The sequence below is a fragment of the Papio anubis genome, chromosome 17 (assembly GCF_008728515.1).
Source record: "Papio anubis isolate 15944 chromosome 17, Panubis1.0, whole genome shotgun sequence".
Lineage (NCBI taxonomy): Eukaryota > Metazoa > Chordata > Mammalia > Primates > Cercopithecidae > Papio > Papio anubis.
Window position 1 is genome coordinate 71,500,721 of NC_044992.1, and position 15,807 is coordinate 71,516,527.

General features: G+C 57.8%; 1 long non-coding RNA gene across 1 annotated transcript; it reads left to right on the forward strand.

The window, feature by feature from the left end:
• The first annotated feature begins 8,387 nt into the window (after window positions 1-8,387).
• On the forward strand, window positions 8,388-13,642 carry LOC103879032. Its single transcript, XR_639443.3, has 2 exons — window positions 8,388-9,250; window positions 12,324-13,642. It is a non-coding gene; the product is annotated as an uncharacterized LOC103879032 (long non-coding RNA).
• The last annotated feature ends 2,165 nt before the right edge of the window (window positions 13,643-15,807 follow it).

Genomic DNA, 15,807 nt, shown 5'->3' on the forward strand with positions numbered 1-15,807 from the left:
GATTCTCCTTACCTCAGGCTCCCGAGTAGCTGGGACTACAGGTGTGCACCACCACGCCCAACTTTTTTTTTTTTTTTTTGGTATTTTAGTAGAGACGGGGTTTCACCATATTGGCCAGGCTGGTCTTGAACTCCTGACTTCAAGTGATCCGCCCACCTCGGCCTCCCAAAGTGCTGGGATTACAGCTGTGAGCCACTGCGCCCAACCTGGTTAGGGGTTTTGCAGACCGTCCCTCTAATGGGATGTGTCTCGGTTTTTCTCTGGGGCCAGGAGCATGGCGGTGAAGTGTGCTTCTCACCTCACCCCATGCAGGGTCCGAGCTCTCACCGGCCATGCGGCTGTGATGTGGGCCCGGATCACCTGGCTGAGTGGGAGGTGTCAGGTTTTTCCACGGATAGGGTGCTCTTTCCTCCTTTTCATACCATCCTGCCACATTTTGGTTTCACGCTTATTTGATTCATGTATCAGAAAATAAGCCCTTGAAACCCTAAGGCAGAGCGGCTTTCCCTGGTCTGCCCGTGGCGCTGGGCATTTGGGCTCCTGGTCTTGGTGCTCGCGGCCTCAGCGCCCGCAGTGGCTGAGTTCTCATCATCTCTCCCAGCATTGCCCACTACCCAAGGCTCAGGGCGTTTGCCCGCGTAGGTGAGGGCCCTCAGTGCCCCGGCCCTGTGGCCCCTGGTTTCAACTTCAGCCTTGACAGCAGCCTTTGGCAGGGCCTGGCTATGAGTAAGGAAGGGCTGAGAGGAAAAGAGCCGGAGCTGGCCCCGCCTTTCCCCGTCCTTCTATGCCGTCACGTCAGCATGGGTGCTTGGCTAATACAGGGAAGTGACACAAGTCAGGAAGGACTTCATGGGATGCCTTGGCCATTCATGTTTCTTAGAATTCCATTGTGTTATTATTTCTGTGATGGCAGTTCCCAGGCCTGTCGTGAAATCCGGGTGTCCTGCTGGAACTTCAGACTCTACGTGGCCAAAATGAATGTTTTCCCCCTGCAGTCTTGACTCCTCCAACATCTGTTGATTGTCCCCAAACATTCCCAGAGTCTGCTCCGTCTTTTGCCAGCCTCTGTCTCTCTACCTGATGTACCATAAAGGCCTCCAGACCAGCCAGGCTGACCCACCGAGCTGACTTGGCCGGGTCTGAGGGCCCTTTGGGGAGTGGCTGTCCAGTGCTAACACAGACGGTTAGACACCCTACAACATGTGGCCCTCATCCTCCCAGCTTTCCTCCCATAAACGCTCGGCCACGGCTACAAGGGAGTTCTTTCTATAACTCAAATTCCTTCTCTTTTCTCTCCTGCCTGAGACTCCAAAGCACCTTCAGGATAAAATCCACCCCAGGGGGTTTAGGGGACTGTAAAAAGAAAAATACATGAATTAATGAAAAAACACAGCCATGTAATGGCACAAGAGGCCTTTCACCCTCCGCCTCGGGCCTCCGCCCTGCCCCGCCCCGTCCTGGTGCTTCAGAGACAGGTCTGCACCAAATGCTATGTCTTGGGGAAAAGGTGGCAAACAGGCTTGTGCAGGACAGACTACATCTTTATGTCTTTAGATCATTTTGCCTCTGAAATTGCATTAGTTTCCTGTGGTTGCCCTAACAAACTACCACAAACGAGGCGGCCTCAGCGACGGAAATCTACTGTCTCGCAGCTCTGGGGGCAGAAGCCCCAGGTCCAGGGCCCAGCAGGGCGGGCTCCTTCTGTGGCTCAGAGGGAGAGTCTGCTGTGGCCTCTCTCCTGTCTTCTCGGGGCTGCGGGCAACCTTGGTATGCCTCGACTTGTAGATGTGTGACTCCAGTCTCTTCCTCTGTCCTCTCCCTGTATGTGGCATTCTCTGTGTCCTCCCTCCTCTTACATGGTCACCACTGATGAGGTTTAGGGTCCACCCGAAATCCAGGATGGCCATGTCTCAAGATCCTTAACTAATTACTTCTGCAAAGACCTTATTTCCTCCTTTCCTGAGGTTCTGGGCGGACAGGAATTTGTGCAGACCACTAGGCAACCCAGTACAGGCATCCTGGAGGCTGCATATGCTGTTGGGGAAACTGAGGCAGGTGTCTGCATCTGTTCTCAGGATTGAGGGTGAGTGGGGTGGACCTGTGAGGTCCTGTTGCTTGCAGAGCTGGGGGTGCTCTGGGCAGCAGACTTACAGGGAGGCTCCTGGTTGGGGAGAATCAGTTCCGGATTCCTGTGCCGAGAACAGCATCAGGAGGCAGGACCCAGCAGAGGGTGGAGGCAGCTGCCACACAGTCCGTCCTGAGGAAGTGCATCCATCATCCTGCAGGAGCTCTGTAGACAGGAGGCCCCCAGCACTGCCCTGAGTTGGGGAAAGAGGGCGGGGCCTTCACATCGGCCTCAGTGGTCCTTGGAAGCCCCTGCCCTGAGAGGGGTGTGCCCTTGGCTGAGACCTCTCTTCCACCGAGGCAATCCCCCAAGGGGGCCCACGGCCGAGGGCCCCTTGATTTCCGATAATCAGTCCTTTATTCTGGAAGCGGAATCTGGTGTCTACCACCACGGGCCCTCAGGTGGATCTTTCTGTCTCTGAAACTCCCTGGTCCTTGCAGGCCTTGACTTGTCCAAGCAAGTCAGTGTGCCGACCCCTTGACCAGACAGGACACCCACCCTTGATCTGTGGCCACGCCCACACTGCCCCTTGGCCATGCTCATGCCACCCCATAACCATGCCCACCCTGGCTCACAGCCTCACCCTAACCCCGGCCAGGCCTCCAGTGTGGAACCTGACTGGGGACCCAACGAGGAGGCCAGTTTTCATGGAGAGGCTGCAGATTCTTCATCAGATTTGCCAAAGGATGTGTGGCAGGAGGGGTGGAAGCCACATCCACATTTGTGTTTTTGCCACGTATCTCTCGGGGTGCAAGAGGAAGTCAGGATGGACCTCCTGGCCTCTGACTCCCTGTGGGGCCAGGGCTAAGGGTGGCCACCCTTATGCTGGGTGGCCCCTTCGCCTTGTGTTGGAAAAGGCCCTGAGGGTGGGGGACCTTGTGGGGAACCGGCCCCACTTCCCCGTGCCCCCCAGGGCCCAGCAGGGGCCCCAGGTGTTGTCAGTGTACCCCCCAAGAGCAGAGTGCAGGCTGCTGGGGGCTCTGCCGGTGGCCCCAGGACATGCTCCCTCATCTCTCTCACCAGGCCAGCGTTATCATCCCATTTTGCAGGAGGGGAAGCCGAGGTCTGGGGAAACTGGAGTACCAGCCTGTTCCTTGGCTCGGAGGCTGCTCGGCTCAGACTGGCCTATCTGATGCTGGAGACAGGGGATCTTTCTGCTGGGCCCAGGGGCCTGAGGGAGCTGGCTGGGGAGCCCTCCCTGGGGACTGAGAGCATCCTCTGGGGGCTGTCCAAGCAGGGGGAGGTGGCAGCTGTGACTGCAAAACAAGTGGATACGTTTAGGAAGGAGGCAGGGAGGTGACTGGGAGCTTTTGCAAAGTGGACAAAGGTTTGGGGGCAAAATCCTTCAGATCCACGAGAAGGAGCTTAACATATCCTGGGTCATCAGGGATGTGTGTATAGATTCGGGGAGGAGGTTCAGCAACGAAGGGGTGGGCCCTGGGGACAGGTACCGTGTTGGGGTCGGAGCTATTACGATGGGCAGTGAGAATGATGATGGCTTTGATGACAGGAACGTCCAGAAGCACAGCAGCAGCTGTCACGTGTTAAGCACAGACTCCATCCCTGTACTTTGCATCTGTTCTTTGTTGGGCTGTGCCTTGCACTAACCCTGAGAGACCAGTATTTTTCACCCTCTCTGGCAGTGGAGGTGACCAAGGCCCAGAGAGGTGAGGTCACTTGCCTGAGGTCACACAGCTGGAAAGGGGCAGAGCTGGGATTTAAACCCTGGTCTCTGGTGTCTGTCACTCTCTCCAGTGGCTTCTCTGTGTTGAGGTGAGCCCACAGCCGGTCCACACTGTGAGCCTGTCATTGACCTGGCCCTCCCTGGCCAGTGCCTGCTGCTGGCTGCACCTGTGATCCCCAGGGCTCCCCTGGGTTCTGGAGGCAGCAGGGGCCACCAGGCTGCCCTTCCTCCCTGTCCAGCAGCCTGCAGCAGGGTAACGGAAGGGGAGGGATAATTGTGGCTATTTATTCATGGTCACATACCTGTCGCCTGCGTGGTTGGGGCCTGAGGAAGGGCTCCCCGACCAGCTGCACAGGGGCTGAGCAGACAGAGACGTCCGCCTTTGCATCCCCATCAGCTGGACTCAGCTCCCAATTTAGAGACTGACTCCCTTGATTGAGGGCCAGGGAGCTCCTAGAGCAGCCAGGCTGACCTCGGCCTCCTGTCCCCAAGCGCTGTGTCCAGGAGGCCTGACCCCAGACCCCTGGCGCACCCCACCTGCCTTCTGAAAACCTGCCACCTGGGCCCTGGACACCCCTTCTTTGCTCCCACCAGGGCTGAACTCACCCACAACGGCCTCCCCAAGCCCCCAAACCTGCTGTGTGGTCAGGTGGCCACCCCACTCTCAGGCCCCCCTCGCTCAGCCCCACTCCAGCCTTGGATGTCCTCTGTGGCCAGGAATAACCAAGTGACTCAGATGGTGCCTACAGCAATGACCCCACTCCCCAGGCACTTTCCCTTACAAGGCTGTGTGCACAGCCCAGAGGTGATAGGCGGGACCACTGCCCCGCTTCATTCATTCACTCATCCATCTATTCATTCACTCGTCCATCCATTCATTCATTCATTCACTCATTCATTCATCCATTCACTCATCCACTCATTCATTCATTCACTCAGCCATCCATTCATTCATTCACTCAGCCATCCATTCATTCACTCACTCATCCATCTATTCACTCATTCATTCATTCATCCACCATTTATTTATTGAGCCAGCTCCTTTGCAAAGCTGTGGGGCACAACCGGGAACAGGGAGGCAGCACTCCCTGCCCTGTGCTGCTTCTGTCCTAACAGCAGAGCTGGGCAGCCAGCAAAATGACCAGGTGGCAAAACACGGTGGACAGATCGGAGCTGGGGAGAGGCAGCACAGGGAGGGGCTGGGCGAGCAGGCCTGTGGGTGCGTGTGCATGTGTGTGTGCACATGTGTGTGCACCTGCTTGGGTGGGTGGTCAGGGTAGGCTGCCATGCAAGTGACCTTGGGGAAAAGCTGGGTGGGGTGGCGAGGCCAGGCACAAGCATGTCTGGAGGAACCGACTGTCAGGGAGAGGGTGGCAGCATGAAGCCACAGGTGGAAGTTGGGTCCAGGGCTTGCGGAGCAGCAGGAAGCTAGTGAGGAAGCAGGAGGGAGGCAGGAGAAGGAGGTGGGGCTAGGGGCTGGGGGACTGAGGGGCAGGTGGAGGAAGGGCTTGAAGCCCTTTGGAAGGCTCTGGATATAGCTGGGGGTGGAGGTGGAAAGCCAGGTGAGGACAGATGAGAGGGTGCAAGACAGGCAACGTCATGGCTCAGGGGCTGTGGTTTTGTTGGGGGCTCAGAGCGAGAGTCAGGCCAGGCCCCAGCCCCAGCCCCCTGCCCACCTCCTTCTTGGGCCAGCTCCACTTCCTGGCCCCTCCTGGAGGGTCAAGCGCAGCCTGGCCACTGTGCTGCTGGACGATGCTCCTGGGCCAGGCCAGGGCACGGGGGTGACCTCTCCTCGGGAATGAGGGAGGGGTGCTGCCCGCCCGCCTGCCTGTGCAGTAATTGCCTCGGCTCCTGCCTGCTTGCTTTGAGGGGAGCCGGCTGGAGCTCACAGCCAGAGGGGCCCGCAGGTCTCACCTGCCTGCCACGCCCGCTTTGGCCTCACCTGCCCGCCCCGCAGGCCCACAGCATTCCGGCCCCAGGGAGGGGCTGACTCCTGGCTGCTGGATGCCGCCGCAGCTGAGTCACAGGTCACCTTGGGCAGGGAGGAGCTGGTCCAGAGGCTGGGCTCTGGGATGGCAGTGTCACCCCAACTTTAGACGGATCCTGCCCCCTGGCTGTTCGCACATGCGGAATAAAACATTTTCTTGGTTCCTTTACTCAGACAAAGCCACTGTTAATGTTCGGTGTATTTCCTTCTAGTCTTTCTACTATATATGAGCACATATTTTTTTAAACAATGAAATCAGAATGTACATACCGATGAATACCTTCAGGAACCTTTCCCCATGAGACTTCAAATATTTAACAGCTTTATTGACATATAATTAACATACCATAAATTCTCCCATCGAAAGTACACAGTTAAATAGTTTTTAGTAAATTTCCCGTTGTGCAAGCATCACTGTAATCTAATTCTGGAACACTTTCATCTCCCCTCAAAGAAAACCTGTACCCATGAGAAGTTGCCTCCCATTCCCCTCCTGCCCCCGGCCCCTGGGCAAACCACAAATCTGCTTCCTATCTCTATGGATTGGCCCGTTCTAGACATTTCAAGTCAATGGACTCACAAAGGTCTCTTGGGCATTTTGAAGCCCTATATTAAATGGCCGTCGGTGAGCTGTGCTTGCACCATGCTTCCTGTTTTGGGCATGGCTCTGCTTTGGACGGGTCCTCACTGTGAGGCCTGAAGGAGGGGTTATAAATGGTGAGACAGAATTTGTATTCCCCTTCCCGGCCATGGTGCCCGCCAAGAAGAACACAGCCGCAAGCTCTTCCCCAAGGACAGGGACTCATCTCCTTTTCCCACAGGGGCGTCCCCAGCATCACCAGCGTTGGCTGTAAGGGGCTCCACAAACATCAGGGTGACACACACCTCAGGACTGTGGCCTCTCCAGCTGGCTTGGCCTTCCTGCGTGGTGCCGTGGCCCTGCCGATGTCAGGGTTGCATCAGGAACTCCTCTCCCCAATCCCAGCAAATGTGACCCGGGTGACCTTTCTGGTGGGAAACCATCATTCTCCCATGATGGAGATGATGGTTGGAAAGAGCCACCCAGGTGGGGTCACAAAGGTGAGCCATCCTCTGGGAAGGGGGAGTTACTGCCCAATCCAGAGAAAACCAAGGTGAACCTAGATAAGGCTGCAAGATACTGGGACAGCAGCGTCTGTGTGTCTTGTCAACCGATTCTAAAAGGCAGTTCCCAAAATATTCTCAGCCATGGTCAACCACTAAAGCCACTGTGGATTGATCCAAAATGCCAGCTGCCTAGGACTGTGCGGGAAGGGGGGTGTCTGTGGGAAGCGTGGGGCCTCAGGGAGCCTGTGTCCTTTCTCTCCTGTGCACAATGGCGGGGAGGTGCCACTTCTGGCTGCAGGCAGAGATGACTGCCTCTCCACTGGACACTGCTCAAGGTCCCTGGAAAGTCCCTTCCCTTGCAAAGGGCTTAGTGTGTCACCAACAGACCCTGGCAAGACATTGACCCAAATGTCCTCTATGTGTGCACATGCGTGTGTGTGCGTGTGTGTATGTGTGTGTGTGCATGTGTGTGCATGTGTGTGGGTGTGTGTGTATGTGTGCACGTGTGTGTGCATGTGTGCGCGTGTGTGTATGTGTGTGCGTGTGTATGTGTGCACGTGTGTGTACATGTGTGCACGTGTGTGTATGTGTGTGCACGTCTGTGTATGTGTGCACGTGTGTGCGCGCGCGTGTGTGAGTGTGTGTGTGCATGTACTGCACACCGAGCACCTGTCTGTGGATGGTGTACACACAAACACACCCGCCCTGCACAGACACAGAGGCAAGCCGCCATCCACACATCGAGTCACCTCCTCAGTGGAAGGCACAGTACAGCACCCTGGCATTTCGTTTTTCTAGTTTGGTTTTGTCCAAGCTGGCTTGTGAGGTGCAGGTGTCCTCCTGCATCCAGGGCAGGGCAAGGCGGTCTGTGGGTGTGGTGCTGTATGGGGGACAGATGAAGGCAGGAGCTTGCAGTGCACCCCACCACTGAGCACAGGATGAGGGCAAGGGGCTGTCCACCTTGCTGGACTCCCCGTGACTGCATCTGCCTGCTTGCTCTGGCCAGACCTCTCCACTACAGCATGATCCACCCCAATGCCCACCCGCACCCCTCTCCTTCAGGGCAGCTCAAGCCTCCACTTCCCCCTCCGGATGCCCACCCTCCCTGGCCTGTGCCACAGTGTGGACTCCTGACATCCTTCCCATCCTTATGGGGTGGTCGGCCTGTGCTGTCTCAGGTCCTGAGCAGCACCTCCCTTCCCAAGCCATGCAGCAGGGCCCAGCCCAGTGAGGCCGTGTGGTGAGGGGATGACCCATGGCCTCCATCAGGACAGGTGGGCTGTCCCTACAAGAGAGTTTTCCTTTTCCAGCAGTCTTGGGTGCCAGGGAGAGAGGCGGATGTGGGTAGTGGTGAGTACATGGGCTAGATCAGAGGGGGCTGGCTTCCCAGAAGGTGGGAGGGTCCCTTTTAAAGTCATAGAAAGTCACACACCTGCTTGAAATAACAGTAGCACTTCAGGTATCTGCTAACGGCAACACTTACTCCCAATCCCACAACGCTGTCAGAGGAATTTGCATTTTATCACGACAGGATTGAGATGCCTGAAAGTTGCTGAGCGAACCTCAGATGAATGAATAATCACAGGGGGTTACTTGGTTGACTTTCACGCAGTGTTTGTGGCCACAGGGTTCCTGAGGTTTTGCAGAACACCCAGGCAAGGATCTTGTTGTGGTGTCGATGGCTGCAGGCCACAGGCTGGGACCCCCTGTCACACAGGGCAAGAGACCTCCCGTGGCAGCCTGTGTTAGCCCCCCAGGCCAGGCCCGCAGGGAAAGGGGGCTAGGGATTCAAACTAATCTCGCAACATTCCCTGTCCTCGGCTCCAGCACTGGCTCCCAGGCCTCTGGCCGCTGCTGGCTGGGTCCCCTGTGGCAGGAGCTGGCCATCCTGGAGTTCAAGGCCCCTGAAGCACTGCCCACACCTGTTCTTCCTCCCCAGCGGCCTCTCCGCTGCAGGGGAAGTGAGACAGCCCAGCCCAGGCAAACAGGTCCAGCTGCAGCTGGCAGCCAGTCCCGAGAACACTGCCACTCGGCCCTCCCCGCTGACCTCTGCACACTCTCGCCCGGCACCCTGCCAGGCCTTATTCATGGGCTGGCAGTGCCAGGACCTCTCCTGGAGGCGGGGCAGAGTAGCAGCTTCTCAGCCCTGTGCCCAGCCCAGGCCGGCACCCTAGGCAGGCCCTGCTCCCTGATCCAGGAACCACCTCTCTACAGCTGGGAGTGAGCGGCCAGAGAGGGAGAGAGCCTTGTCCGGTGCTACCCGGCAAGCTAGTCACCAAGTGGGCAGAGGGAGGAGCAGCCCTCTCCGGGTGTCAAGCAGCCTGGGTCCCCAGTCCAGCTCTGCCTGTCCCTAGCAGTAAAGCCTCAGGTAAGTCACGGACCACTCAGCTTGTTTCCCTGTAAGGAAACGTCCCTTCTCCCTTGAAATACGTCCCTTCCTGTCCTCCTGGGGCCCTCGCAGGCAAACAGCCAGGAGGTTGGACTGAGCTGGGCTGGCGATGGTCACAACAGCTTTCTCTCCTGCACTGGCTCCAGTAAGTCTTGCTCAGATGTTGGTGGGGAGAGGAGGGTCGCCGAGGCCGGGAGGAGCCTGGGGGTTCTCCTGTCATCCTCCTGAGCCCCTTGAGTAGAAAGGGCACGCGAGGACCATCGAGGGTCCGAGGGGCATGGACGGGTGGGAGGGACTCACAGGGGTGGGTGGGAGAGGGAGCTTCCCAGCGCATCGTGGGGGTCCAAGCCCACCCTCCTCGCCCCCCTGCCCCACGAGGCTGTCTGGGTTGGGGATGCCCCAGGGGGGCCTTTGCGCAAACGTCTCCACTGGCAACAGCCAGTGGCGCTTGGCAACCCGGGGAGCCCTAAATGGGGCAGGGGTGCCCCGCGACTCAGCGAAACCCCTCCTGCAGCAGACAGGGGAGTGGTGCAGGTGGCAAAGGGAGAGCGCTCACCCACCCCAGAGCCAGCCGGGAAGCCCTTGCTGGAGCTGCTCTCCGGCACTGGGGCACCTGGGCAGCCATGTGTTGCCACCCAGGAAAGCAGGTGACCCAGGCTGCTCCCCAGGGTCCTGGCAAGCCCCTTCCCTTCTGGGACAATAGAGGTGGCAAGGCCTCCCTGGCCTTCTCCGGGCGCTGGTTGGGGAGCGAGGGCCTGCAGGTGTGAGGCATCTGTTGAGGCACAAACCAGAGTCTGGGCGGGGCTCGGCAAAATGCAGTGCCCATGGGTGGTGGGTGGCAGGGTCCTTTCAGGTGGGATCCAGGATGTCCAGTGACATCCAACTCTGGGCTGGTCCCTCTGGGGTCAGCTGGGGACTGAGGGCAGCAGCGGACATGCCTCTTCCTGGACCCTGGGAGCTGATGGCCCACAGAGCCCAGGCTAGGAGCTGCTGGCAGTCATTGTGATTAGGGACCCCCCCATGAAGTGCCTGCATTTTGGGGAGACATTAACCACCCTTGACACCAGCCTGATTTGGCGTTTAGTCACCACTCAAGGCCATACATTCCAACCGAAAAGTTACAAGCGTCCCCATCTTAACCCACTGGCACCAAACCCGGGAGTGGGGCCCATGAACTTGGCCAAGCAGCCTGTGCCAGGATCCTGGAAGAAAGGGGTCTGGGCAGCAGCAGGGGTGAAACATGGCTTAACTTCTCTCTTGGGACTGGGGCAGGCTTCCATGCAGCAACCCACCCTAGGCACCTGCAAACACGGGAACTTGACACACGCCCAGCCCCCAGAGAAGTCCGGGGAGGCCTTGCCGCCTCTATCGTCTCAGAAGGGAAGGGGCTTGCCAGGATCCTGGGGAGGAGCCTGGGTCTCCTGCCTTCCTGGGTGGCAGCATGTGGCCGCCCAGGTGCCCCAGCACCGGAGAGCAGCTCCAGCAAGGACTTCCCGGCTGGCTCTGCGGTGGGCGAGCGTTCCCCTTTGCCTTTACACACCTGGGCTTCTGTGGTTTCCCAAGGGCTCTGGTGAGGAAATGGGCTTAGGTGCTGACAGTGGGGTGCATAGGAGCGGGGGCATTTGGCCAGGGTGGCTGAGCCCCAGCACCATCGTTCCACACCCGGAAACCTTGCCTGTGATGCTTCTCTGTGGCTTCTTACCTGGAACCCTGGGGACACTCCCTTGCCCCAGTGCCTTCTCAATGCCGATGGTGACCCAGCCCGAGCTCCCCACCTGCCAAGGTCCGAGTTGAGCTCTCAGAACCCTTGGCCTTTCCACAGGGCCTCCGAGGGCCTCTGGTGGACCCCGTACCTGCTCTGCAGCGCCCCCTCCAGGCTTTTCCCACTCACTGGAGGCCCCAGCCTGGCTTCAGACGGACTTAGTGGGGCTTTACCACGTCCCAGTTGCGTGACCTTGAGCAGGTTCCTTGACTTCTCTGGGCCTCGGCTTTCTCACTCTGTAAAATGGGAACAAACAAGGCTTTGTGAGGATGAGTGTGGCTGTCATGCCTGTGACTGCTTATGTGATTCTCACTCCTGCCCCAGGTCCCCTCCAGCTCCTCCCTTTTGCGGTCCCGAGGTCTAGCCTAAGTCTCCCTTGCTTCTCTTGCAGGGTGTTTATTTCTCTTGGCTTCTTCCTCTCCGTATGCTCTCACTTGGTTTTATTTCATCTCCGTCCCTCTGCCTTCCCCTTTTCGCTATCGGTTTCCATTCTCTGCTGAAACCTCTGAGGAGGCCCTGCCCACCCCACTGCCCCTCGGCCCTCCCCACAGCACCTACCCTGCCCGGCTTCTCCGGGGCTTGCCCTCCTATAGCCCGGGAGTTGGGGCTGGGGGCGGCTGTGCTGACATCACTGGCGTTTATGCACTGCTCCTTGCCCAACGCAAATTTCATCCTCGTTCTCTCTGAATCAATTCACTTTTATTGCCTCAGCTGCTCAAAAGCAATTTTTCAAGAACAAAAAGGTCAGCACGTCCAAGACTAATCAATTCTCGGAGAGCTCCTGCAGCCGCCAGGGGAGCCGGGCACCGGCAGCCCCCCGCCCTTCCCGCCAGCACCCTCCCACCAGCCCCATCACTTTTATTGCTTCATGATGCCTGTCATTAGTGGTGTGTTTGAGACGCCCCACAGTGTTCTTACAACATAAAACCTGGCTGATTTGCAGGGGGTGGGGGCGGGCGCATTTATGGGCCCTTGCCGGCTCCGGACAGTAACAGCTGAGCTGATGGATCACCTGCCAGGGGAGTCAGCACAGGAGGCCTTCAGCCACTTGCTTAAAAGCAGAACCGGGGCTGTCTGCCTGCTCCCAGACCCACCCTTCTCCCCCTCAACTCCCCATCACTGTGGCCTTGGCATCGGCCAGCTGTTATGCCTTCCAGGAATTTGCCCTCAAGGCCTCCCTGGTCCCCACCACAGCCCTACCCTTCCCTGAGCACCCCCTCACCCCTCTGCCCTCCACGATGCCAGGCTCAGTCCCTCCAGCACTACAAGGTCTACATTGCCATTTCACAGATGGGGAAACTGAAGCCCAGCATCACAGAGGTAGGAAGGGGCAGACGTAGACCTGGAAGGATTCTGTGGCCTGTTCAAAGTTCCATGCATGAGCCGTGCTCTGTGGAGAGCCAGGTCTGCTGTTCCAGGCTTTGCTCTCCCAGGCCCCTGGCTGTCCACGTCCCACACCATCCTGACACCTGACACTCGGCACCCGTGTCAATAACAGCTACAACGCACCATGGCCTTGGGACACCGCACTCAGCGCTCTGCCTGGATGAGCCCTGTATCCCCGCGACAGCCCCACTGTGGACATTCTTATGTCCATTTTACAGATGACAAAACTGAGATGGGGGGAAATGCAGTGCTGTGCACAAGCCACACAGCTGGAAATGTGCGCTGGGGACTGGAATCCAGTTACCTGCTTTGGCTCTGTAATCCTCTTTTTATTTTTATTTAATTTATTTTTCTGAGATGGAGTGTCGTTCTGTCACACAGGTTGGAGTGCAGAGGCATGGTCTCGGCTCACTGCAACCTCCACCTCTTGGGTTCAACCCATTGTTGTGTCTCAGCCTCCCAAGAAACTGGGATTACAGGGGTGTGTCACTATGCCTGGCTAATTTTTTGTATTTTTAGTAGAGACGGGGTTTCACCATGTTGGTCAGGCTGGTCTCGGGCTCCTGACCTCAGGTGATCCGCCCGCCTCTGCCTCCCAAACTGCTGGGATTACAGGCATGAGCTGCTGCGCCCGGCCTTTTAATCCTCTTTTTAAAATACCTTAGGATATGAAATATCCGTAATAGGCACATCCATAGACACAGAACGCAGATCAGTGTTGCTAGGGGCTGTGGGGTGAAGAGGAGCTGCTGAATGAGTGGGTGTTTCCTCCTGGGGTGACCAGCATGTTCTGCGACTGCAGATGATGGCTGTGCCACCTTGTGAGTATACTAAATGCCACCCAGTGGTACATTTTAAACTGGCTGATTTTATGTTATGTGAACTTCCCTTCAATACATTATTTGAGGCTGGACATGGTGGCTCACTTCTGTTATCCCAGCACTTTGGAGGCTGAGATGGGTGGATCACCTGAGGTCAGGAGTTCGAGACCAGCCTGACCAACATGGTGAAATCCCATCTCTACTAAAAATACAAAAAATTAACCGGGCATGGTGGTGTGTGCCTGTAATTCCAGCTACTCAGGAGGCTGAGGACGGAGAATTGCTTGAATCCGGAAGACAGAAGTTGCAGAGAGCCAAGATCGTGTCATTGTACTCCTGCCTGGGCGACAGAGCAAGACTCTGCCTCAAAAAATAAATAAATAAATAAATAAATAAATAAATAAATAAATATTATTTGGGGAAAAAACAGCTTAGATATTTCTGCCACCTGTTTGGCAGGTGTCTGGGTGTCCCCACAGGCCATCTTCAGCTGCTCTCCTAATGCAGTCTGTGTGCTAGCAGGAGAGACGTCAAGACATCCTCTGCCCAGCAGGAGCGTCCATCGCCTCTCCCAGGAAGCCTTCCTGGCTGTCCCCACCTGCTCTGGAGGCTCCACCTCTCAAACACCATGTCCTCTCTGATGTCTGGGGCACAGGCTGTTCTTGGCCAGGCCACAGCCTCGTCATGCATGGCTCTGCCTGGTGGTTCACAGGCTCTGTCCACAACACCGGGGGACAGGTGCTCTTGGCTGTCCCAGGAGCCAGGACGAGACGTGCTCATGCATGTATTGCCAGCTTCTCCTGGGATCCTGGGTGCTTCCTCAGCCCTTGGCCTTCCCTTGGCCTGAGCTCCCCACCTCCCTGGCACCCAAGGCTGCTGGGAAAGGAAAGCCCTCTCGTTCTGAGTTGAGCTCTCAGAACCCTTGGCTTTTCTGCAGGGCCTCCAAAGGTGTCTGGTGGACCCTGTGCCTGCTCTGCAGTGCCCCCTCCAGGCCTTCTTGCATGGGACAGTGACAAGGAGCTTTGTCTCAGAGCGAGTCCAGCAGGGCCTCCATGGAGTGCAAGGTTGCCTGCCCTGCCGGTGAAAGAGCCAGCCTTGTCCTCTGTTTCCCAGACCCCCTGCCCAGTGGCCTCTGAATGTCCCCTGTGTGGGCCCCTCCCCAGCTGCCCCTCCTGGTCACCAAGACCCCAAGCTCTCGGAGGCCCCTGCTACCTGGGAAGATGACATTGGGGCAGGGGTCTCTTCTGATGTCTGTGTTTTGTCCTCTGGACCTTGGGGTGCCCCTGCCCCTGATAAGGGGTCTCAGAGCAGAAATAAAGCCTCAGACAGGTGAGCCTCCGTGGCACATGGCCCCTTGAGCCAGCCACGCGGCTGGGTTCAGCCCCTGCCAGGACACTGGCCAGACAGCTGACCAGGAGGCGGCCTTGACCAGTCCCCTTCCCTGCTCTGAGCTGGGATCGTGCTGGGAAGACTGAATGGGACAAAGCCGGTGAAAATGCCTGGAAGGCCGGGCGCGGTGGCTCAAGCCTGTAATCCCAGCACTTTGGGAGGCCAAGACGGGCGGATCACGAGGTCAGGAGATCGAGACCATCCTGGCAAACACGGTGAAACCCCGTCTCTATTAAATACAAAAAAACTAGCCGGGCGAGGTGGCGGGCGCCTGTAGTCCCAGCTACTTGGGAGGCTGAGGCCGGAGAATGGCGTGAACCCGGGAGGCGGAGCTTGCAGTGAGCTGAGATCCAGCCACTGCACTCCAGCCTGGGTGACAGAGCGAGACTCCGTCTAAAAAAAAAAAAAAAAAAAAAAAAAAGAAAATGCCTGGAAGGCAGTAAATGCCATTTTCTCTAAGCATATTTATTTCTTTAACAACAGTGACAGCCATTTGTGAGCCATCTCTCTGTCTTAGGCATGGCGCTACATGCCAGCGAAACCTGCCGCCATTGAATCCTGGCCAGCCAGTGAAGGAAGAGTTGGGCCTGGGAGGTGCCACTTTACAGACAAGGGCACCAAGGGGCAGGGTGGCAGGAGGCCCACCGGACGTTCACCACGAAGTGGCAGTCCCAGCGTCCACACCCGGCAGGCACCACGCTGGCCCGTGGCCTCCCTGCCCGCATGCCTGGCTTCCCGGCCTCAGAACTTGATCTGCTCCCTCTTCCGGACACTGGGGCTCCTGCCAAGTCCTGGGCTGGGCAGCAACTGCTGAACATTCTAAGAAATCCCTCCCAGGGTTTTCTCAGGAGCCGGGTGGGGCAGGAAGTCCCCAGGGGCTGAGGGGACTGTGGCAGCAGGTGGCACCCAGAGCAGTGCCCTCCTGGGGCCCAGGCTGTTGGGCCAGAGGCAGGACTGTGAGGCCTAGCGTAGGACCTCCCGCCAGTGGCCGGCACCTACTTGTGGGCTGGGGGTTCCCCCAGCAGGCCAGGCTCCCCACCTGACACACTCACAGACCTTGCACCTTGGAGAGCCAGTGTTCCCGGGCCACATAGCTATGCCGACCAGGCGCTGGGCCTGTCCTGGCTCTGGTGCCCCGGCCCCAGGTCCTGGCCACTGGCTCCACACAGCAGCAGGCG